We start from the raw sequence: 23,366 nt of genomic DNA, 5'->3' as shown, positions 1-23,366 counted from the left end.
GGACGTCTGAGACAGCTCCGAGAGAGAGAAACAGAGAGAGAGAGAGAGGGGTAGGGACCGAGCTGGCGAGGCTGGACCGGAGAGAAGGCAAGCGGGGCTGGCTAAGGAAGTGAAGCTAACTAGCGTCAATATCTCCCCCACTTCATTTATTTCTTTGAGGTCGAGCTTCACGTAAAGGTGAGGCACACGACGAGTCATGATACGTATCCCAACCTGGTGTCGCGTGGATATTTTAATCCACGGTGGGACGTAGAGGTTTGACAGAGAGGCAATGCAGCTTTTTGGAGCACTTGAAACCCATCGACACCCCGCTGCTGCTGCCCCGCCGTTTACTGTAACTAGCCTTCAAACATTCGCCTCTCAAAAGCTTCATAACCCGTGATTTAAAAAAACAACAACAAACCCAAAACCCAGAAGAAATCCTTCAACTTTGCAGGCATATGTTAATCCCAGTATCATTCTGATCAGCGAATATGAATTAGAATAAGACCCAGTTTGAGCTTCTAGGTTGCAGTACCTGCTAGGGTTGGTTTGACTGTGGAAGGGTATGGATGCCTTATTTTTTGTGCTTTTGCAGTAAAGGTGTGATTGAGAGCCCGTGGCTGATGGTTAGCCCCATCTCTCTGCTATTACCTGGTGTGTGTTTGTGCAGCAGAAGAAACTCAGAACAATGAACATCTGTCCAGACCTGAGGAGGAAGTTGTGCTTGTGTGTGTGTGTGTGTGTGTGTGTGTGTGTCTGCAAGAGAGCTGAAGAGAGTTATCCATAGATGCACTCAGTGTTGACACATGAGGCTTCACAGAAACATGGAAGTCTGTACTTGGATGATGTCAGACTCTCCAGCCAGCCTGCTGTTTCTCCCCTCCCTGTGGGTGTTTCCCCATTCATCAGGGAAATCCTAGGTATTCCTGCAAGCTGATGCAGGTCTTTTCTTTACATGGTCACTGTAGTAATGGATGCACCCTCAACAATGCTCACAATAACAGGAAGGCAATTGCGTTTACAGAGCTGTCACTACCATGCAATAGTTGCACAGCGTTTTCCTGCCTCTGTCACCCCCGCCCCTCCCCCCTTGTCAGAAGGGGGGGGTGTCACAGAGGCAGAGGAAACTGTGAGTCTTTCCAGCAGCAGCCTGAGGAGGGAGGAGAAGCCCAGGATGGGGTTCTGGGAATGTGGAAGTCTTTGCAGTAGTTAGAAGTACTGATGTAATGTTTTGAGAGTTTTGTTGTCTTTCTCTCTATCTCTGACACCATCTTCAGGCACACTTTCCACAGGCCTTATGAAATTAAATGAGGCTTTCCTTCTCAGCGAAGCAGGCCAGCCCGGAGGTTAAGGAGCTGTCAGAAGAGACACACACACTCCATATCTCCACACTAGACCCACTGTGAACTATCACCCACTGTGAACTATTACAGTGAAAAAATTTGAGTCTGAATTGATATTCTTGGCCTCTTCCATCTCTAAGAAAGCCTTAACTGTTTTAAGCACGTTACTACTCACTGTCTCTTGCCAGAGTTGGCCGCTAATAAGTTTTCATTTTATTTCAGGCTGCCCAGGTTTGTAGTGTTATTTGTCTGTCATATTGTGTCTCCGTCCAGTGAAGCGTTGCTGCGGCGGCCCCTAACGTGGGCCTGTCACTTTGTGACAGCCAAGCCTCTGTATTCATTTGTGAGTCTTCCAGTGGAAACCCTGTTTTGGCACTAGTGTTGATTAAAGCTGCAGTGGGATGCATACAGTTTCCATGCAGGCTGTATGCACACGTGTTTCAAAGAAGACCTAAATATGGTTTCTAGAGCCTAACTTGAAATGTAGAGCTGTGTAATGGCTCTGATGATGGGGCTGCAAAGGAGACAGTGTACTCCATATGCTTGCATTTAACCTGCACTAGATTAATATTGAGCCAGCTGTCATATATGATGCTGCTTTCCTGATGTGTAGTAGGAGTGGCGAGTCACTGGGAATACTCCTTGTAAAAGGGTTATAAATCAGTCAGGAGTTTCTGTACTGCGAGATAGTCAATATGTTCATATTTTGCATCTAAAATATGTGATTTAATGGAAAATGTGGCAATAAAAGGCATTAAATATTGTTTTTTGTAGTCATTTACTTACATTAAAGCTCCTATGTTCATTAAAGCTGAACAGCTGGAGACTAGAGCAGCTGGGGCCGGGGGGCCGAGGCCCGCTCCTGGCTTTTAATCCAATCAGTAAAGGAGTAAACTAATTTATCCGTGCTGCCTTCACAGACTCAGCTCTGAACTTGTCCGGATTAGTGTGATAAGAGAGTGACTCTAAGCTTGTGGCTGTGCTAAGGGTGATAAGATAGCTGAATGACTGATAGACGTGTCCGCAATGGCAGTTCCATCAATGTTATTCTACCATTCACGGACAAACTGGTTTCAGACTCAGCGATCCAACATTTACAGACTGAGGGGGGAAACAGGTATATGGTATGAAGTGATGGGGGAAATGTCCATTCGGCTGCCATTTATCTGCTACTTAATGAGTCCAGTCTTCAGTTTGCAGTCAGATGATACGCAGGTGTATGACGCCATGTTGTGTGAAAAATAACTGATGGCAATTCAGAGACCGTTTGTTTATGACATTTGGGTTTTACAACGATGACCTTCGTTTCTGTTCTCAGATGTTATCACATCATGGCCAGTAGCTCAGCAGGAGAGAAGTGATAATAATGTGTGGTCAACATAGCTGATATTGGATTACTATCTATACACAGGGGCGTTTTTAGTGGGATGAGTTTTTCTTGGGTGAGTGGGTGAGAAAGCTGATCTGAGTTTTCTCGCAGGGCTTTCATTGTCTTTGTAAGTGACGGTTATCGTGACGCTAAGTGATTTCACTTTTATAAAGTCCTGTTTTAGTTTTATCATAGATGACCCAAAACCCTAAAAACCTGAAGTGAAACCATGTCAGAAAGATACATGAAAGCAATTCATGCAACGCATCCCATATGAAGAATCTGAAAGAACCGTCAGCAGTGCTCTTATTGTTTGGCTATATTCAGACTGTTTTAAAAGTTTGCAGTGTGACTCGACTTTTAGTCTAAGCCATATCTGTTCCTATAATGAGCTTGAAAAACTGATTAGCCAAGATCACCAGTGTTTATGAGTTTGAGATAGTGAGCTTCAGAGTAATGAACAGGAAATAACAACGAGGCAACCAATCTTGTTTTGGCATGTTAGTTTACCCCGATTCACTGGGAACCTATCTTAGTCAAACGGGTGTCTTGAGACACTGTGACTGGATTCACTACCCACTAACGTATAGACATTGTTCCAAGCTGTGACCCGCATGCATTTGTTTTTTTGGTTTTGTTTGCATAAAATCTGTCCAAAAATCATCTGGTTATTAACAGAGCAACACTGTGTGAAAGGTCGAAACAGGTAAACCAGATAATAACATGCCGGTTGTGCCAGTTGTTATGTCGTGCCATCCACTCTTCCTGCCAATCCTGATTTAAACGAACAAATAAAGCGGGGAAGAAGTAAATGTTGTTAAAATACACAGCATGCCACATTGACAGAAAAGGATTTCCTCTAAATAGATTTTCCTCATTCCCAAAAAGATATTTACCAAGTTCGTAGTTACTTCCTGAAATCTCTTGATTGTTTTTTTTTTTTTTTTTTTTTTAGAGCAAAAGTGGCTTCTGGGTATATATCATGCGTCTTTATCAAAACAAATCCAGCAATCAGGCCAAGCCGAGCACCCGCAGCAGTTTAATTTGTTGGGCCAGCATAAAATCAAAATAGTTCATTTACTCAAGGTTGAGGTAAAAGTGCATGTAGCCTAATAAAAGATAAAGAGTTAATTTAGAGATGAGCTGAAAATAAAGAGGTGCACTTCCTCATTTAGTTGAAGTAAAACGTATCTAGGGTGTTAATTATTAAGCTGACGTGACAGTAAACTGGTACCACTGTGGGTTATATTCTGCCAGGGACATGAACTAGTCTGGCTGGGTCTAAATGCGTCTCAGTAACTCATAACACCAGAATGTGGACGCATACTCGCTCTGAAGCTTCAGGCAGTACAGACTTATGTCTCTTTCCTGTCTGTAAGGCTCATGCTGCAGCACCTTTCCTGGCATTTCGTGGCAGTGTCGTGAAAAGATCATGGATTATCTTAACACCAGACAAAATGACAAGTGTGTGTTGTCATCTTATTACGGTGATGAAAAGCTGATAGCTTTAGCGGCCGTAGTAATGACAGAGCTCCTGTCAGCTCTGGTGGCGGTCACCATGTCGAGTGGTAGCCAGAGTAATTTCCAGGGTCTGCTGTGGTTCAGGAGTTATGTGGCGGATGGGCCTTTTTTCCATCTACAGATTTCGGCAGGGTGACTCACTGTGTCTGTTACAGTTAGGTCGACAAGTTTGTGAAACAGTTCAGCTAAAACAGGAGTGTCAAACATAAGGCCCAGGGGCCAGAATCAACCAGCCAAAGACTCCACTCTGGTCAGCTTAGCAGCTTTGGAAAATGTGAGGGATGATATACATTTTAGACTTTTAACTGTGTTTTTCAGCTTTTCCTACTGAACCAAAGTAAATAAGTAATAGATAAACAACTAAATAACAAAAGCTAACGAAACATTTTCTGAGATTTTCCAGATATTTTTCCTACAGTTTCAACCCAAAGCAGCATTTCTTCATCAGATTGATGAAGAAATGCTACATCAACATCAGTACGTCTCAGTTTTTCTGAGACGTACTGATGTTGACGTAGCATTTCTTCATCAATTTGAACTTGCACTTGTTGTTTTTATATCAAAATCTTTCATAGATTAAATGTGTAGTTAAGCTTATTTACACTGACAGGAGAGTTTGACTGGTCAAAATTTGCTGAGAATTTCATGTCAAAAGCACCTTTAGAAATGTGTTCACTTACAAGAAAATTTGTGACGTGTCCAATACTTATTTTGTGTGTGAGTGAGTGCACGTGTACCTGTGTGCACGTGTGTGGACGTGCTAGGAGGCGAAGCTTCTCACCCGCTGTGTTCATTCACACTGCTTCATATCTTTTAGCAAACTTGCTTTCTAGTTGACGCTCACTGGCCCTTAATGATCCGTGAGCTGCTGAGAGCACAGGCACACGGCCCATAGCAAGAAGCGTGTTTGACATTTTTTTTTCTTCTTTCTGAGGTTTGTGTGCGCCCCAGAGAAATCACCCAGTGCTCTCTTTTTGGCTGCTGTCTCTGCCTTGTTAACCCACTGTGGGCTGCCCCACATGGGATTTTTTTCTGTTCCTACTGCTCTATTTACACACATACACTCACAAATGAACATGTAGTAAAATTTGTGTAACATTACATATGTATGTCATTGTTTGTAGTATAATAAGTACAATTCTGTAAATATAAAAAAAGAAACTTAACATATTCTTTTCATTTCTCTACAGTTTACTGGCTTCATTTTGGAGAGTATTGCTTTAAAATACAGTTGTAGGTTAGTCCTGTTAGAAGGATGCCGTAGAAGCGTGTGTGCCTAATGTTCTAAATACTCCAGCTGTGAATTTTCTAACTACTACGTTCTGCATTACTGCCTTTAAAAAAACAAGGTGAACTTTAGCAAATTCATCGGCATAAAGAGGGAAAAAACAAAACAGTTTTTAGGCTCTGAGGAGCTCCAATCATTTGCAGCCTGTTTGCTGTCTGCCGTGTTATGTATTTAGCGAGTGTGGTCGCTACTGTAGCACTCGATCTGTTTCCTGTTTTGCATTTACCGTGCAGTTATTATTTTAATGATCCAGCACCTTACTGTAGCGAGGATCTGCATGCTTCAGTTATCGCCTCATTATGGTGACGTTTGGTATTGCAATGGGTGAGACTGTCGTGATGGACAAAGTCCTCATTAGTAATCCGGATGGCATTTCATCCTTGAAGTGGAAAATGACTGGCGAACCTCTGCTGTTGGCGTAGACTAATTAGCTGCTTTCCATGTTTCTGTGTGGCCCAGCGTGTCTGCAGTCAGGTCTGAAAAGGACATTAAATTAGGCCAACTTGCGTAATGTGATGATGGATGGAGGCATCGCTTGGTTACCCTCTCTCATCTCAGATCGGGGGGCTTGTGGCATCCTCTGCCAGAAGGGCAGGTTGCTACTAGAGCCCGAAGGTCATCAGCTGCCCTGCCTTTCAGGCCATTAGTTATGAGATTGGTCTCATTATTGTGACAAATCAGTGGGAATGCTGGGTCCAAATGAGCAGTGTAAATTAGACCGGGCAGATTTAGCTTGTGTGAAGGTCGGCTTTACCCGAATTCGTCAAAAATATGTGACAGTTATGGGAAACGGTTTCCAGACTCGCGTGTTGTCCCGTCACTTTGTTAACCTATACTTCACTTTTGCTGCGCTGAAATCATTGCTTTGTCCACAGTCATTTTCATGGCATCGTCATGCGTAACCGGGGTAAATTCTTACCTGGATCTTACCTGGACATTTGCAACCTGTCACAAACCAGTTCAGAAGAACTATGAAGAGTCTGGAAAATACAGCTTGGGTTGACCTTTCCTTCTGGAAATATTGATTGGGTATAGCATCGTTTATTCAAGTTCATGGTGAATTAAGAACAGCTGCAGAGTTGGATGGATGTTGTGTAGACACATTGACAGTCTGGGGTGACAATTAAATAAAAAAAGAAAAGAGTGGGTGCTTTCATTTCATTAGGATGTAAATTGCACCTCATGAGTGCAGTCTTTCTCCTCCTTTTGCAAGACTTTTGTTTAGAGCAGGGCGATATGGCCAAAAATATTTATCACGATATATATTTGAAAATTTGCGATAATGATATAACCGACGATATAATTGATGCGAGACAAAATACAACTCCACAACATTACTAGCGCAAAAAGACAACCTTCCATTTATTTTCACTTAAACAAGAAGCTGGTTTTTATGTACATTAAAGCTTTATAAAAATGTAACAGTGCAAATGCAAATTCCTTGCTGAAAGTTTAACCAAAAGGCATTTCCAGTAGAAATGGGCTGATATGTCCTGAGCATAACCATGTATAATATCCACTGAAGTTAAAAAGAGGTGCTTTGCAACATTAAACTGCAGTGTGCAGTACGTATGTTTCGGACCATAAGGTGCACGGGATTATAAGGCACATTAAGCGAAACAAAGCAGTCAGATAAATCAAACTTTATTAAACTCATTCTTCTTGCTTCCTCCACTTCTGTACCATTGATTTATTAATGAATGAATTCTGCTCTATTCCCATGTTGTTGCAGTATATTAATGACTAACCTCGTATTGTGGATGGATTATCTCAGTTGTTCTCCTGACTGAAGTTTGGTCCGTTTACAGTATCCTGCCATGCGATTGCATTTGTCTCTAACCATGAAGAACCTTCACGTTAACTTTTATAAGTGGAAAAGTGTTAGTGTTCGTCCTCCAGCTTCACTGTTTATGTTATGCTAACATAGCTGTGTCGCTAGCGATCACGTAGCACATCATTATATATCAGCTAGCCCAACTTCAGTAACCCTACAAACGTCACTGCTGTTTAGTTTCCTGTCTTCATTTATGTTGGAAGTGATAGCAGAGCTGTACGTTTGATTTTTTTCAGAAATCTCTCAGTCAGAATATGCTATATCATGCTTAGGTAACTAGTGAAACTAGCGAGCTAACTTCCGCTAGCTTCCTGCTAACTTCTAACTCCGTTAAATGTAATAACTTTTGTTTTCATGGATGCCTGGAAGTTAAACTTTATAGTTACACCTCGTAAAGCAGCAATGCTGATCGTTTTATTAAAGATGAAAGAATTTAGACAGTTTTTAACTCTAAGTGATGCTGCAGTGTTGTTTGACCTGAAGCATACGGAGTTTAGGACCCAGATTACTCCCAGATTTAAGAGCATCTTAGTCCGACAAATACGACAATAACAACGGCCGCTTGCATGTTCTGCAAAAAAATGTGCTTTGTTGTGTATCTGACGGACAAACACCAAACCAGTTCCACATCACTGAAGTTGCACCATTTTTACAAACCAATTCTGGTTCATCTGTTTCACTCAACAATCGGCCATGTGCGTATGAAAACAAAGGCACTGCGCATGCGCGTTTTACTCCCATTCTATCGCGATATTTCATTTTCCTATCGTTGCCTAACATTATACCGGTATTACCGTGAACGGTATAATATGGCCCAGCCCTACTTTTGTTTGCATATGACCATGGAGTATAAACGTCTCAAAGCTTCCTGTATCTTGAATTTCTCATATCAGTCCAGTCATTGTTGGATTCCCTGAGCTGAGCCTGCCCAGTATTACTTTCTAGAGTTTATAAATGACAGGTTTAGAAATTACAGTTTTTCAGTGAAACGCAGAAAATAACCAGGGTGGTGTGAGGAGAATCGCGACTGCTCGACAGGCAGCAGGAAAGAAGAAACTGGGATATCGGTCAACTGTGAGGCAGTTCTTAATTACAAATGGAAGCATGTGCGAATGAGCCCCGCTTTGCTGATGGAGTAATGTTTGGAAAGTGGTTCAGAGGAACGTTGGGAATCTATGATGTGAGGATTCCCTTGGCCTCAGGCTCACCTTTATTTCACAGAACAGAAACTAGCTGCTTCCCTTTACAACTTTCCCATTACTTTGACAGCAGAATTGGAAAGATTCCTGCATGTGTCTAACTCTGGAACCGTCTTTGCTTCGAAATTGGAGTTTTACTCAGAAGATCATTATCCAGTTTCCAGGAAACTAGTAGATGTATAAATAAAACAAAAAATATTGTTGCTTGGAAGCACTTTTGTGACTTCCAGGGTACCTTTTCAGAATTTATTTTGCATAGCTTTAGATGCACACTTCCACACGGACTCTTTCATGCATTGGTAAAGTAGCACATTTTACATGCCTGACAAAGCATAGTAACTTTGTAAATTATTTATGTATATATTAGAGTCTCTTGGAGGAATAGGTAGTACATTACTGGCCATTCACTGCACAGTTGTGCTCCTTTAAGTTATAGTTTAACCAAAATAGAATAAAACATGTGTTGCAGATTTTGGAGGCAGCCCTTGAAAGCCAACTAAGGCGTACAAATGACTCAGTGGATTCACTTTCCAAGCGGAATCCCGACAAACTTAAACAAGGCTAATAGCACTCTTAATTACTCGGGCCCCTCACAACGGCACACACAACGGCACACTCGCACAAGCTCATAAGCAGTCCTTTTGTTCCTGCTGGATCGATGCTCGGGGTTAATGGCACGAGAGCTTGACATTTTCGAGCTGGCTGCACGTCTTTTGTCCCGGTGATTTTTAGCGTGTGAGCCAATGTCTCCTCTGATAAAGCCAGCTGATCTCTGAGAGGCACAGGACCTAGAACTGCTGGGGGGAAATTTGCATGTGTTTCAGAGTTTATCTGTATGACAAAACCTGCTCGTGCTGTGTTACTAGTGAAGCGAGGCCTTCACCAGTCATGGCTAAACAGGATACGAGGGCCACTGTGACATCATCCTTGTGTCGAGGTCATTGCGGGTAGTGGTAGCGCGTGTCGACCTAAGAGAAATTGTCTCCTCATGGTGGCTCAGTGTGGCGTGATGTCTGCTGGTTGTTGTTTCTTTTCAGCATTGCCTCTATTTGCTCCTTTTACCCTCACGGTCGCCATGCATTAGCCACAGCTGTCAGAACAGAGTTTTGTAGACTTCCGCTCATGTACTGATACTTCATGCTTTGGGCCAAAAGCAAATTAAAGAAGCGCTCAGATTTGATGTGCGTCGTCCTCAAGAATATTCTAGCAGGGAAGATTATGTAAAAAGTCTATTTGTTTACACAAATACAACTATTTTTAGAGGAGTGCTTTAAAAGCACACTTCAAGATTCACATGATTTTAAACAAACAAATAAAGACGACCAAGAATGTTGTATTATTTTATTATATAATAAATCAATCCTTATCTCATATTAAATCAATTGTACTGTGGACTCCAATAGATTTGGAGGCTGCGGAAATCCTTACTTTTCAGAATAATCTCATCTTCCTCTCGTGTCCTCAGCTTGTGTGTTTCTTGAGCTTCATTTGTGCTTGCTCTTCTTTTGTAGCACTCGCTAGATAGTTGCTGGAATAAATACCATGATGGCAACTTTATCGCCATCTGCATGCGTGACCACGTGACGGGAATGAGAAGAAGGAAAAAGGATGTGTAGAGTGTGAGAGCAGAACTGTGGGGTGCCATAACGTTCATAATGATCTGTTTCTGCGAGGCACGAGCAGGAAAGAAGTCTGCAGCAAATGAAAAATTAGCTTGCTTTATGTTATTATGCATTAAATTGCCAAATCTGATTTAATTATTCAACAATTTAGCACTTGATCCCCCAGAGCTCCAAAGGGCTGACTCGCAAACTTCAGTTCTGGCCCCGTTTGCTTTTGCACCACCAGCCCGCTCTCTGTCTGAAATTAGCCGCCTGTGTTTTGTGAAGGATGCTTATGACATCCCCATTACACCACTAGAAGTCAAGATGTGAGCTTCAGCTGAGATTGATCAGAGTCTGAGCACATCCGGGGAGTCAATGAGCCCCATAAAACAAGACACTCTGTTCGGCCTGGCGCCCAGTTTGTTTGCACTGTGATTACCCATATTGTACCGGTGCCATGGTAGACACAAGCGCACACATGGGGGTTTCACCATGGAGAAGACAAACAAAGATGCACACCTCTGTCCAACAATGGACTCCAAGCCCTCAAGTCCCATTGTTATATTTATAATAGGCTGGAACAGATAGAGACAAATATATCTTCACCAGGACACAGCAAGGGCAGCTTAGTAACCTAAGCTCATATTTTATTTTATTTTTGTGTTACTTTTTGTGTCCGTGCATGGCTTCACAAGCCCTAATTCTAACAGTTTTCCTGCTGATAGAAGCCCCTCTCCTCTGAATTCTCAATTGCTTGTTTTAAATGAATCGGGAGTCTGAGCTTTGAGCCTTGTCTCTTTTAATTAACTCCTATATCAGCACTAGTGGGTCAATGACTGGAGACGCGTGTGGATTAAACATAACTGATCCAGAGAGCTGAACTGAGGTATTGGACATGAGACAAAGCACGGAGGGGTTATGTGGTACACTATGGGTGGGGTTTTAGAGGCTCGTTCAAACCAACAGGGTCACTGTAATGGTGCTCTATACTTCTGCGTGATCATGAGGTTTTGACCTGATAATCTCATTATGATGATATTGTGCCAAGCGTCACGGGGCCTGTGAGATATGGCCAAATTATAATATCACACTATATATGAGTCAGAGAAGTGTTAATGTATTGCTGCTGTTGATAAACTGTGCATTAAACACTGTTGAGTGTTTTTGATTTATTCTTGTACCCTCACTGCTGACCACATCCCGTTCAGATTAATCCATCTAGTCTCCTTTTCGCTGGATGAACGACTCTTTTGAGGGATTGGCGTATTATCAGCTCAGCAATAGTGTTTGTAGTAATATGGATGACACACTGTCAATATCTGCATTTCAAGTATTTATTTTCAGGTGAATGCAAGAGCACGACTGGAAACCAGATCTGTGTGCCGGTAACACGAGATTGTTCTTTGTCGAAAACTTTGTATTATGCAATGATTTACAAGCTCGATGGCCCGGGTGGCTCAAGTTGATATCCCACTGGGCTGAAAAACACTAGGTAATTTTTTTGAGATGGAAACCTTTTAGATAGAAACATGAAAAGCATATAACAGGAATACAGAACCAGGCAAATGTTGTAATTTAATACTTCACCTGTTTAGCCGCTGTCTATGTTCCTGCTAGATCAATATTTAACACATGAGAACAGTGTTAACAGTGATTTTGTGCTTTCTAGCTGGTACAGAAAGAACTAAACCCCTACTGTGCGTGCAGAGATGCACCTAAACCAAATACAGCTCCATTATGCTGTCTGTGCCGCACACTTAGTGTTATAGCGGCTGAAACATTAATTGAATGCAGCATTAACACCCCCCCCCCCCCCCCAAATCGCCTGCTGGTTGAAGTCGCTGGGGTTAACAACATTTCCAGCAGAAGCTCTAATAATATATAATGTTATATTACACATTCTTATTGCCCTGTCTAGAATTTTTCATTTAATGTGTGCATAAACTATACAAAACTTTGTAAATTTAAAAGCACTATAAAGCAGTCCTGGCCATTAGCTTGAAACAATGACCATAATGAATCAATACATTCAAAAATTACTCTTAGTTGGCAGATGCCTTGCATGTATATTGTCACCTGATTCAGATTCATTGGCCAGTGCATCACGGCCTACTCGCCAATCCTTTAGAAAACTGTGTTCTGTCCTCTTCTTCTATGGGAAATGTCAGAGAGGACTTAGAGGAGACGACGTGTGAGAGATACAATCTTCTCTCTTCTCAAAGGCACCTCTGGGAAGCAGGGCACTGAGTGAATTGCTTATGTAAATAGCTCTGCTGCTATAATCCATTGTTGATGATGCCTTTGACTGCAAGGCTGATTTTTAGAAATGCTTTAGTTCTTTGGATCAAAAGAGCGCTTTACCTTTTGACTCTTGACAGCAGTATCAGGCCGTCAGTTCAAGACGGAGCATTTAATAGTAGATCAGCACCTTGGATCAGTGGAATAAAAGAATTGCAACTCAACAAGTCTTGTTAGCTGTCGCTGAGTAACTGTGTTTGCCAATGAAAACCGACATCTGTAATTGTTGTTTTCAGTCATTAAGTTAATGCAATGCTGTTTGCAGGAACGTGTCTTCTTTATAGCGCAGCTGCGCTGTGATAATAATATGTGTGATGTTCATGCGGGCTAATGCTAATTAGCAATAGCTGCACGATTCAAGAAGACCTTTCCCTCGAGCTGTGAGAGTGTGTTCAGGCTGTGGCTGTTAAAGGCAGAGATGCAGAGGCCCGTGAGATGCTCAGATGATGGGATCAGGCTGTGCATTGTGTCTGCTACAGCAATGCAATGCTAGTCCAGCACTTTGTTCTGTGACAGGCATGGAAGGGAATGTTTATTAATTTATACACATGTAACTGTGCAACCCCCCCCCCCCCCCCCCCCCACACACACACACACACACACACACTCTCACACACACACACTCACACACACACACATATATATGTACATTGTGGTAGAAGCTGCTGACCTTAAAAAAACATTCATGGCGTTTTCATCGTTATTCCACACACGGAGGTCAAAAAGCAGCAGACTGTGAGTCCCGTGACCTTCTGTCAGAGGAGGTTAGCGATGACCCTCGCTGCCTTCTGTCTGCACTCTGCTGTCTGCCGTCGTGCATGTGTGCACATCCTGCCTGCCTCGCATCAGTTCTGAACACAGAAGCGAGCGTCTTCCAACTTCACTCACATAAAACCTGCTTTCCTCTTGTGAGGCTGGAGAGTGTTAGTCAGCTGTTTGTGTGAACGCTCGTTTAAAGACTTTGTTTTGAAATGAGGCTGTGAGGGGGGGAAAAAAAAACAAGCAGCGTAGAGAAGTGGAGATACGAGACATTTCCATTCTCACTACACTGTTACTCATCTTTTGTCGGCTAGCTAGTGGTCATTCTATAAATAGTATTGAGGAGATGGCGGCCAGGAGACTTTGTTGGAAAATGTATTTCCATGGAGACAGTTTTCATTGCACTTTGTGATTAGAGGCTCTTTATGAAGGGATTGTAGATGATGTAAGGTTAAAGTATGTATTGTTGCCGGTACAGTTACAGCAGAAAAAGGAAGCCTGTTTTACACAAGCTCGTTACTCAGCTGAAGCACTATCCCCATTTTAATTTGGAAATGACATGTGGACATTGCAAAGTCTGCAACACTATGACTCGGCTACCACAGACACATCCACAAACGGCGTGCAAAACAAATACTGCTTTGCTTCTTTTTTTTCCCTGCATGCAAAATGTGTGGGAAGACAAACACAGATAAAAATCGTATTTTCATAGACCAGACTCTGAGAGCAGCGCCGGAAAGCGCTGGAATCTCAGGACTCACAAAGTGCCTGTATAAGGAACATGAATGTGCTCCTTGATCACATGCTCCATGATCTTGTTGTTAAGGTATTTAAATGTGGCCACATGTCCAGCATGTGGCAGCTACATTGAATTATCCCAATCTTTTTTTCTCTGCAACTGTTTCCTTGTTCAGCCATTGAGTGTAGCTGTTGTCTCTGGGGCATTGATCTAAGTGTGGGTGGGGCACTTCCTAGTATGGAAAAAAACTCAGCTCATACACTGCCCTCTGTGTCTTCTCTGGTGTTTTCCTGCTTTGCAGCCCATCTGCTGAAGAGCCCTCAGATGTTCCTATTATAAGCAATAAGACGGCAATTGCCCATCAAAGACAGGTTAAATCTTCATTTATTCCTCTACATAGGCACTGCTTACCAACAAGACCAAACGCTTATTGTGCAACCAGACGATTTCCTGGTATCAGCCTAGTTGTTTTTCCAAGGAAAATAGCTATAAAAAAAGGAGGCAGAAAAGCTGAGATTGGCATCGTAGTGGATCAGTATGTACCTCCAGCAGAGCTTTCATCTCACACTGTCAGAGCCTTTACCGACCTGGGTCCTAAGGGGAACCCTGGGGAAATCCCAACCTGGACATGAACTGCATGTAAGGAAGAGGGATTGGAGGGAGAAGAAAGAAGAAGGAAACAAAGAAGTGAGAGTGAGAGTTATATGTGTCTCTTTTTTTCGATATTTAACACAAGCAGTTTCACTTTTTTTTTTTTTTCTCTTTTGTTTTCAGCCGCGGGCAGTGTTTCTAATGTTACAGTGTATTGAGCCGCCTGCAGATACTGCTATTTTACGATGGATATGGGATTACAAGAGATTTTAATCTTTTAAAAAAAACACACACACTGATTTTGTGTGTGAGAAGGGTATATACCGTTTCCTGGAGATGTTTGAAAATCCTGGTGCTGCTGTTGCCTCGGTAACCCTTTGCACCATGATAATGTCCTTTTTCTAACAGAGGATTGAAGGTTATCCACGTCACAGTCTTCTGTTCCCTCCTACCTGTGAATAATAGCTTCTCTATTTTTGATATCTCATCCAGCAAGATGCAGTGCAACACTGTCAGTGAAGACATGTACTCAAAATGAAAAGCCATCTGTACAACTCGATTACTTGGCTCTTTTCATTTTCATTTTTCCTTTTTAACACTTTTTTAAATAAAAAAAGCTACAGAGGAAAAAAAGAAGAAAAAATCAAATCTTTTGAGTCACAATTTCTTTGGGGTTTTTTTGGTTCATGACTCCTGTCTTATTTAGCTGACATGTTGTTGCACACCAAAATGCTTTTTGTGTATCTAAGCCAGTGAGCGTGTCAGAGTCGGTCAGCTTCAGCAGTGTGCTTCCTCAGAAGTAGGGCTGGGCCATATTATACCGTTCACGGTAATACCGGTATAATGTTAGGCAACGATAGGAAAATGAAATATCGCGATAGAATGGGAGTAAAACGCGCATGCGCAGTGCCTTTGTTTTCATACGCACATGGCCGATTGTTGAGTGAAACAGATGAACCAGAATTGGTTTGTAAAAATGGTGCAACTTCCGTGATGTGGAACTGGTTTGGTGTTTGTCCGTCAGATACACAACAAAGCACATTTTTTTGCAGAACATGCAAGCGGCCGTTGTTATTGTCATATTTGTCGGACTAAGATGCTCTTAAATCTGGGAGTAATCTGGGTCCTAAACTCTGTATGCTTCAGGTCAAACAACACTGCAGCATCACTTAGAGTTAAAAACTGTCTAAATTCTTTCATCTTTAATAAAACGATCAGCATTGCTGCTTTACCAGGTGTAACTATAAAGTTTAACTTCCAGGCATCCATGAAAACAAAAGTTATTACATTTAACGGAGTTAGAAGTTAGCAGGAAGCTAGCGGAAGTTAGCTCGCTAGTTTCGCTAGTTACCTAAGCATGATATTGCATGTTCTGACTGAGAGATTTCTGAAAAAAATCAAACGTACACCTCTGCTATCACTTGCAACATAAATGAAGACAGGAAAATAAACAGCAGTGACGTTTGTAGGGTTACTGAAGTTGGGCTAGCTGGTATATAATGATGTGCTACGTGATCGCTAGCGACACAGCTATGTTAGCATAACATAAACAGTGAAGCTGGAGGACGAACACTAACACTTTTCCACTTATAAAAGTTAACGTGAAGGTTCTTCATGGTTAGAGACAAATGCAATCGCATGGCAGGATGCTGTAAACGGACCAAACTTCAGTCAGGAGAACAACTGAGATAATCCATCCACAATACGAGGTTAGTCATTAATATACTGCAACAACATGGGAATAGAGCAGCTGCCAGAGAATTCAACATTAAGGAATCAATGGTACAGAAGTGGAGGAAGCAAGAAGAATGAGTTTAATAAAGTTTGATTTATCTGACTGCTTTGTTTCGCTTAATGTGCCTTATAATCCCGTGCACCTTATGGTCCGAAAAATGCGTACTGCACACTGCAGTTTAATGTTGCAAAGCACCTCTTTTTAACTTCAGTGGATATTATACATGGTTATGCTCAGGACATGTCAGCCCATTTCTAGTGGAAATGCCTTTTGGTTAAACTTTCAGCAAGCAATTTGCATTTGTACTGTTACATTTTTATAAAGCTTTAATGTACATAAAAACCAGCTTCTTGTTTAAGTGAATTTTTTTTTTTTTTTTTTTTTTTTTTTTTGGCCTGTCCCGTTTGGCTCTTTTGCCCTCAGAATTGTTGTCTAAAGGCAAAGAAAGATGCCCAACGGATTTACTTTACCAAACTGACCATCCCAGCCTTGCCGTAATGGTCCATTTGATTCACCTTTTATTGTTTATTTTATTTTCACTTACTGAATACGGGACAGACTTGACTGGGGGAAAGAAGGGGAGAAAGAAAGAGGGAAAGAGAAACAGCTGAGAAGAGGGACGGGGGAGAAGGGCAAAAGACAAAAACCAACAGAACGGGCAGAGAAAAAAAAATGCATATATCAATCACCTGGATCACCTGCTGAGAAAGAAAAAAGAAAGCAAGCAGAAGAGAACAAGAGTAATAGAATAAACAACATCACAATGATATATGGGAATATGACAGTAAATACTAAATGTTAAACATTATTGTGCAGCACATAAGATCAACAGAACACAGTGTGCTTTGAGGTAGGAGCCAAAAAGGGTGTAGTTTGTGGGTGTGATCACCCGTGTGTACACCTGTGAGCATGGACGCGCTTGTTTTTTGTTTTTTTAAAAGGTTCCTTCATGTAATAATCTGCTAGAGGGTGTGGGGGGGCCACAGCCCCGTCCTCCAGGGCTTGAAGCAGGTGTGGAGGAGATCAAAACTCCAGACATCCAGAGGCCCCCAGAACACAAGAGACCAAGGAAGACCAACAGAGGGGCAGCTGCGCCACTGTCCCGGAAAGAGCTGAGGAGAGTCCCAGATGAGGGCTCACTCAGCAGCCGCGGAGCAGAAGCCAGGGGGAGTTGCAGTGACGCGCCCGTGAGCTCCGCCGGCAGCCAGCTGCGCCTGAGTGACCGAGCCCCAGGCCGAGAGGCCGGGGGCACCCCACCTCCGAAGTGGCCCGAGCGAGCCCCAGGCTCCAGGCCCCGATAAGCGGCCGCCAAGGAGTGAGCCGGTGTGTACCTGGACGCCCATCCCCGGACACAAAGAACCACCAACGCACCGATGTCTGAGGGGGTCCGCCACTGGCAGGGGAAGTGGTGGTAGGGGGAGATAGGCCTCCAAACCTTGGAGGGCCTGAGATGTCCCCAGAGAGGTGGCGCCTGACACCCAACCTGACATATAGACACAGACATACAGGCACACACAGATACAAACATCCATTCCCACCCTCATGCTCTCATATGCACTTACTCCACACTCAACCAACGTGGAGACAGACATAAAGAGACGTTGTACACACGATCACACTCCCCAAGCGTACTCTACAAACCGGGTCTAGGTGCCCCCGCCCCTGGAGGGGGGAACTGCACCCAGACCCAGGTGGTGTTTCCCTTTTCCCTGCGGTGGGGGGAGGCAGACCGCCCCGACTCCGCAGCAGCAGGAAGGCTCCACACTCCAGACCGCAGTCGGACGGCCAACTCCTCCTCCTAGCCCCCCTGCTCCAGCAGGTCGCAGAGAACGGGGGTGAGAGAAGACTCCAAACCTCCCTCCACCCGCTCATTGTAATGTTGATGCATGTGTGTTCTAAGGTGCATTTAAAACCCAGGAGGGCATGGAGCTACCTGCCAGAGAGCAGCAGGTAAGCGCATGGTCCCTCCTGCTAGCCCTCAATGTCTACGTGTATTTAAAATTGAGAGGTGGGCAACGATGCCAGGGGTGGGGTGTACACCCTGATGGTACTTTGGACTCCGTGTATCGTGCCCACCCCCAAGATCCTATATGTATGTGTAATGAGAGTGTGAGTAATGTGAATGTCTAAGTTGTGGGATAAAATTGAGGCAGAGGCAGCCAGAAGGGGACAGAGGGGGGGGTAGCCTCCTCTGCACCCTGGTGACATACCCCTACTCCAAGGCCCTGCATGTGTGGGTGGTTGTGGTGGAGCGGGAAGAGGGAGGCAGCTGGAGATGGGGAGGGAAGGAAGGGAGGGGCAAGTGACCTCTCCCTGGGGCCAGCTCCCCCGCTGACCCCAGTAGGCACCCCCATACTCCGCGACCCGCCAGGGAAAGGGGGCCCAGGCCCATCCAGACCGGGCCCAGTGCAGCAGCGCCGCCCGGCCCCACAGAGCCCGGGACAGTCCACCCAACCCCACCACAGAGAAAACTGCACCCACCCCACCATCCACTCATCTTCCAGACTACATAAGACAATAAACACCCAGGCTGAGATCTTCCTCCACCTCTCCTGTATCTCCCCCTCCTGCAGAGGGAGCTCCTGAGGAGAGGAAAGCTCCTGCAAGATGTGACAATCTCCCCCACCAGTTGAAGAGCCCCCCAGGTGGCTCGACGCACCGGCGGCACCCTGCTCCAGGGCTGGGCCCCCATGCACCCACCCGCCCACAACCCCGGCAACACACCAACCAGGACCCAAGCCCCCGAGGCCCGGTCCGGGTCCCAGCCCAGAGACGGAGCGCCCCCAGAACCTCACGCCCATCCCGGACCCACCCAGGGCCAGCCAGGCTACCAGGTCAGTAACCCACGTCCGTCAGCACAGACCCTCCCCTAGCCCCGCTGCACGCAGCCGCGAGGAAACAGTCACCGGAGAGCCAACAGAGCCCCTAACCGGACATGACCGCTACCCCGGGTTGAGCCCCCCAAGGAAGATGCCTCCGGGGAACCCCCCGACGCCCTAAGCCTGTCCCTACCCCCACACCAATCACAACAGTGAAGGCGGGACCAAACTATGATCCCCCACCCCCACTAGGTGATGGAGCTGATCAAAGGAGCCCAGAGCAATTGATCTGATGTGGTGGCAGAGGCTGTATCAAGACTAATGTAATCTAATAGATAATTTCTATATTGGTTAGAATTAAGATTATTTTTATTTTTCCAGTTCATGAGGACTGTTTTCTTGGCTATGCATAGGGCAGTGAAAACCATATGGGCGATATTCTTTTCTGAAGTGACATTATCTAAGCTGCCCAACAAACACACTAAGGGGGAAGTTGGAATGTTACATTTCAGACACTTCGATAAGTCTTCACATATCTCGCGCCAAAACTTCTGAACTGGTGGACAGAACCAAAGAGCGTGGATATAATTGTCCGGTGAATTGGTTTGGCAGTGTGAGCAGTTGTTGGTAGACGTAAAGCCCATCTTGAACATCCGATGACCTGTATAGTGCACTCTATGTAATATTTTGTATTGAATTAATTGAAGACTGGGATTTCTAATTAGATGAAAGGTTTTTAAGCAAATCCGAGACCAGAAGTTTAGGTCTAAGTTAACTGATAAATCCGCTTCCCATTTTGCAATAGGAAGTGATATTGATTCATCTGTTTTAGAAAGCATTCTGTATATTTTGGATAGTAATTTGGGGGGTTTAAGAGTAAGAAATTGAACCACACTTGGTGGTGTTTGTAGTTCAACTTGACCCGGTTTAAATTTCTTTTTTACTATGGATTTAATTTGTTGATATTCTAAAAATCTTTTCTTGTTGATCCCATATTGTGTAACTAGTCCGTCAAATGAAATAAATTCTGTTCCTTCTAGTATATGTTCTAAATATTTGATTCCTTTATCACTCCAATCTGAAAAGTTTATCATATTATTGTTTTGTAATATGTTAGGGTTGTTCCAGATAGGTGTACGTTTGCATGGGATTAATGAAGACGCTGTCAATTTTAGAAACTCCCACCATGCTGTCAGAGAAGAGCTGATGTTGATGCTTTTAAAGCATTCATGTCGTTGGATGTTTGAGCTGATAAATGGTAGGTCTGAGATCTCTAGATTATTGCAGAGTGCTTGTTCTACATCTAGCCAAGGTTCATCTAAGAGGGTGTGTTTTAGCCATCCTGAGATAAACTGAAGCCTGTTGGCTAAGAAGTAGTGCTGAAAGTTAGGCAGTTCTAGTCCTCCTTTATCCTTGGTCTTTTGTAGTGTTTTTAAGCTTATACGTGGGGGTTTATTTTTCCAAAGGAATTTGGACATACATTGTTTAAGTGAATATAAATGGAAGGTTGTCTTTTTGCGCTAGTAATGTTGTGGAGTTGTATTTTGTCTCGCATCAATTATATCGTCGGTTATATCGTTATCGCAAATTTTCAAATATATATCGTGATACATATTTTTGGCCATATCGCCCTGCTCTACTCAGAAGTACTTCAAACAGACTGGAATTCATTGATTAGAATAATGGCTTATATGCTTATTATATGCTTATAGTATTAAATACAAAAGGGCACGATAAAAGCTGTGGTTTTAGGCTCAGCTGACCCTTAACCTTTTTATAAAAAAATATCCCTGTATCTTTTTATTTATATCAATCATGACTCCAGGTGCTGAAACATGCAAAGCTGAATCTAGTTTGATGAAATGCCATAGGAAAAACCCTTATATTATCTCTTTCAAAATAAATGCTTGGCAGTAATTTGCTGATGGCAAATATTTGATGTCAAGGAGCAGCACAAAGCATTGAATTGGCATGAATGATATCTAATACCCGCTGCAGGAAATGTCCCTGTAGGTATTGGCAGCACTAAATTTCTATTTTACAGTGCACCTGTTACAACAGTTTCTTTAAAAAAAACAACAACCCAAAACGATGGTCTGTTCTGTACAATAACTTTCCAATATAATACTGTATTCTCAGCCGACAGCATTTATGATGTTAAAATAATTTTCTTCCTATAATTTCCATAAGCAGTGAAATATAGTTGCTTGTACTAGCCTGTGTACCCTGGATTCAGTTTATTCTTGTTCTTGAACATAACAAGATATTTATTGCTTTGTAAAAAAAAAAATCTTTGGGAATGCCATGACATTAAACATTTTAATAGCTATCCTGAAAGTGAACATTGGCCAGTTCTGATTAATTCCCTTTGGAGTATCAGTCACTGTGAGCCATTTAAATCTTTTTAAATGTTCAGAACTTGTGCACAAAAGTCAAAATCTAAACACAAATTAACTGAACTAAACAATCACAAATCTTCTAAATTAATGATTTCAACTCATACATTTACATTATGATGAAGAAAAAAAATAGTCTTATACTGTAGAAATGTAATGTGTGTTACTATTTGTTTTTCATCAAATGCACCAGCCTTGTATTCACAAAGAGGAGTATGTCCTTGTACAGAAAGTATTTTCACAGCTATTTATTACAGTGTGAATCGCTCACCAGGGCCAAAATATTGCAGTGCGCTGTTAATGTACAGTAATGGCTGCAGTGCAAATGATATACAAGCTCATAATTCCACATTTAATTCTGGTTTAATGAGTTGAAGTGTGTAGCGCGAAGGGAAGGTCCTTCAATCAAGTGGTGTGGGTGGTCCTGCAGATGTAAAGGATTTACACAGTTTCTAATGCCATTTTAACCATGTGATTGAAAAATATCTATGTGGCCTTAAACATAGCATTTTGAATTTCATAGTAGATATAAAACCAGTCATTACAAGGTTATTCATTCTGAATTTACTGTAGGTGTGCATAACTAGGCACGATATGTGAAATGGGGAAAATTTGCTGAACAATTTTTTTTCAGACTCTAGTCATCCTGTGTAAGTATAAATTTGTCCCACGAGGAACCAACCAAACCTGTCTTATGTAAGCCTCAGGTTAAACAAATGACAAGCCCTTAAATATGTGATTCATATGACTGACTAGAGTTACAGCACAGGCTCAACTTGGAGTCACGCCTGAGCTGCTTCAGCTGCAGTGTTGTGCTGCCGTTCCCCAGACTCTTCTTTGGGAGGCTGAAATAAGTGGTGGTACAGGCAGAAGTTCAAAGGTTATTTGAGAGAATTAACCTGCAAAGCCACAGTGTGCAGTTAGCCTGTGTTCCTTTACTACATCAGCTCTGGTAAGCAGCTACTTTCTGCAGTGCTCTGTGAACCCGCCTTCGAATGTAAGCCATATTTTACTCCTTGTAAGCTAAATTTTGCTTTGTAACTTCTTGTGCAAACAGTAAGTGTTGGTGTTGATTGATGGATTTCAAGAAACTGTAAAATGTGGCCTCCTTTGTACTGATGTTATAATTTGCCGCAGCTATTCAGTGCCAGTAGGTTCTTGCTATTTGTGGATTTCACTGATGCTAAGAATGAGTTCTTTTGTTGTGATTACTCAGACGCACACAACCACACATTAAAAGACATGCAGAGCAGAAACACACACAGAATCTTCCCTCTCCTCTCTGATGCTTGTTCGACCCGTCTCACTCTCGCTGGGGCATGTGCTTCCTCCCCCTCACGCCCACATTGCTACTCTCTGCTGATCATAAGCTTCATGATCATAAGTAGAAGGATGTGCATGTATCTTGTATGACATAATACAAACATTACAGTCTATTTCCATGTGTGGTTTCCCACTATCCATTGGCTGCACCCTATTTCTAAATCCTTCCTGTGTCATCTTCAAATCATTTGTCTTTAAAGCTTAAAGACCTCCTTTTTAAAAGCTAGAATGACTAGTAAGGGCTTTAACAGTGTGATAAAGTCAGCAGCGTATGTCCTGACATTTCCGGGCCGTTCCAGCTCTCCAACAAGACCAACGTTAAGGTGTTGCGTTCTCTGCCCTTCTAAGCTTTATTTAGGTAACACCTGGGGCGATAAATCAGGAATATATTTTGTGTTGGATATTCTGTCTCACAGGCTCTCCTGCGCTCCGTTCTTTAGTTTGCTCTTATTGTTCCCGAGACACCTGGGGCTGAAGCTGCTTTGTTGCCGTATTCCATTATGAATGAAGGCAGTTTTGAGGCCCACCCATTCATCTCTGCTGCAGCTGGAGAAGCTGAGCTGTCA

General features: G+C 43.0%; 1 protein-coding gene across 2 annotated transcripts in view; it reads left to right on the top strand.

Moving 5' to 3' along the window:
- mcu (mitochondrial calcium uniporter) overlaps positions 1-23,366 on the top strand; it is a 65,994-nt gene that overhangs the window by 189 nt on the left and 42,439 nt on the right. The window lies entirely within an intron of this gene.

This window comes from Copadichromis virginalis, linkage group LG13 (genome assembly GCF_057382275.1).
Source record: "Copadichromis virginalis isolate Kocher_CV1m ecotype Utaka linkage group LG13, C_Virginalis_male_GT1.1, whole genome shotgun sequence".
Lineage (NCBI taxonomy): Eukaryota > Metazoa > Chordata > Actinopteri > Cichliformes > Cichlidae > Copadichromis > Copadichromis virginalis.
This window is presented reverse-complemented; position numbering and strand designations above follow the sequence as displayed.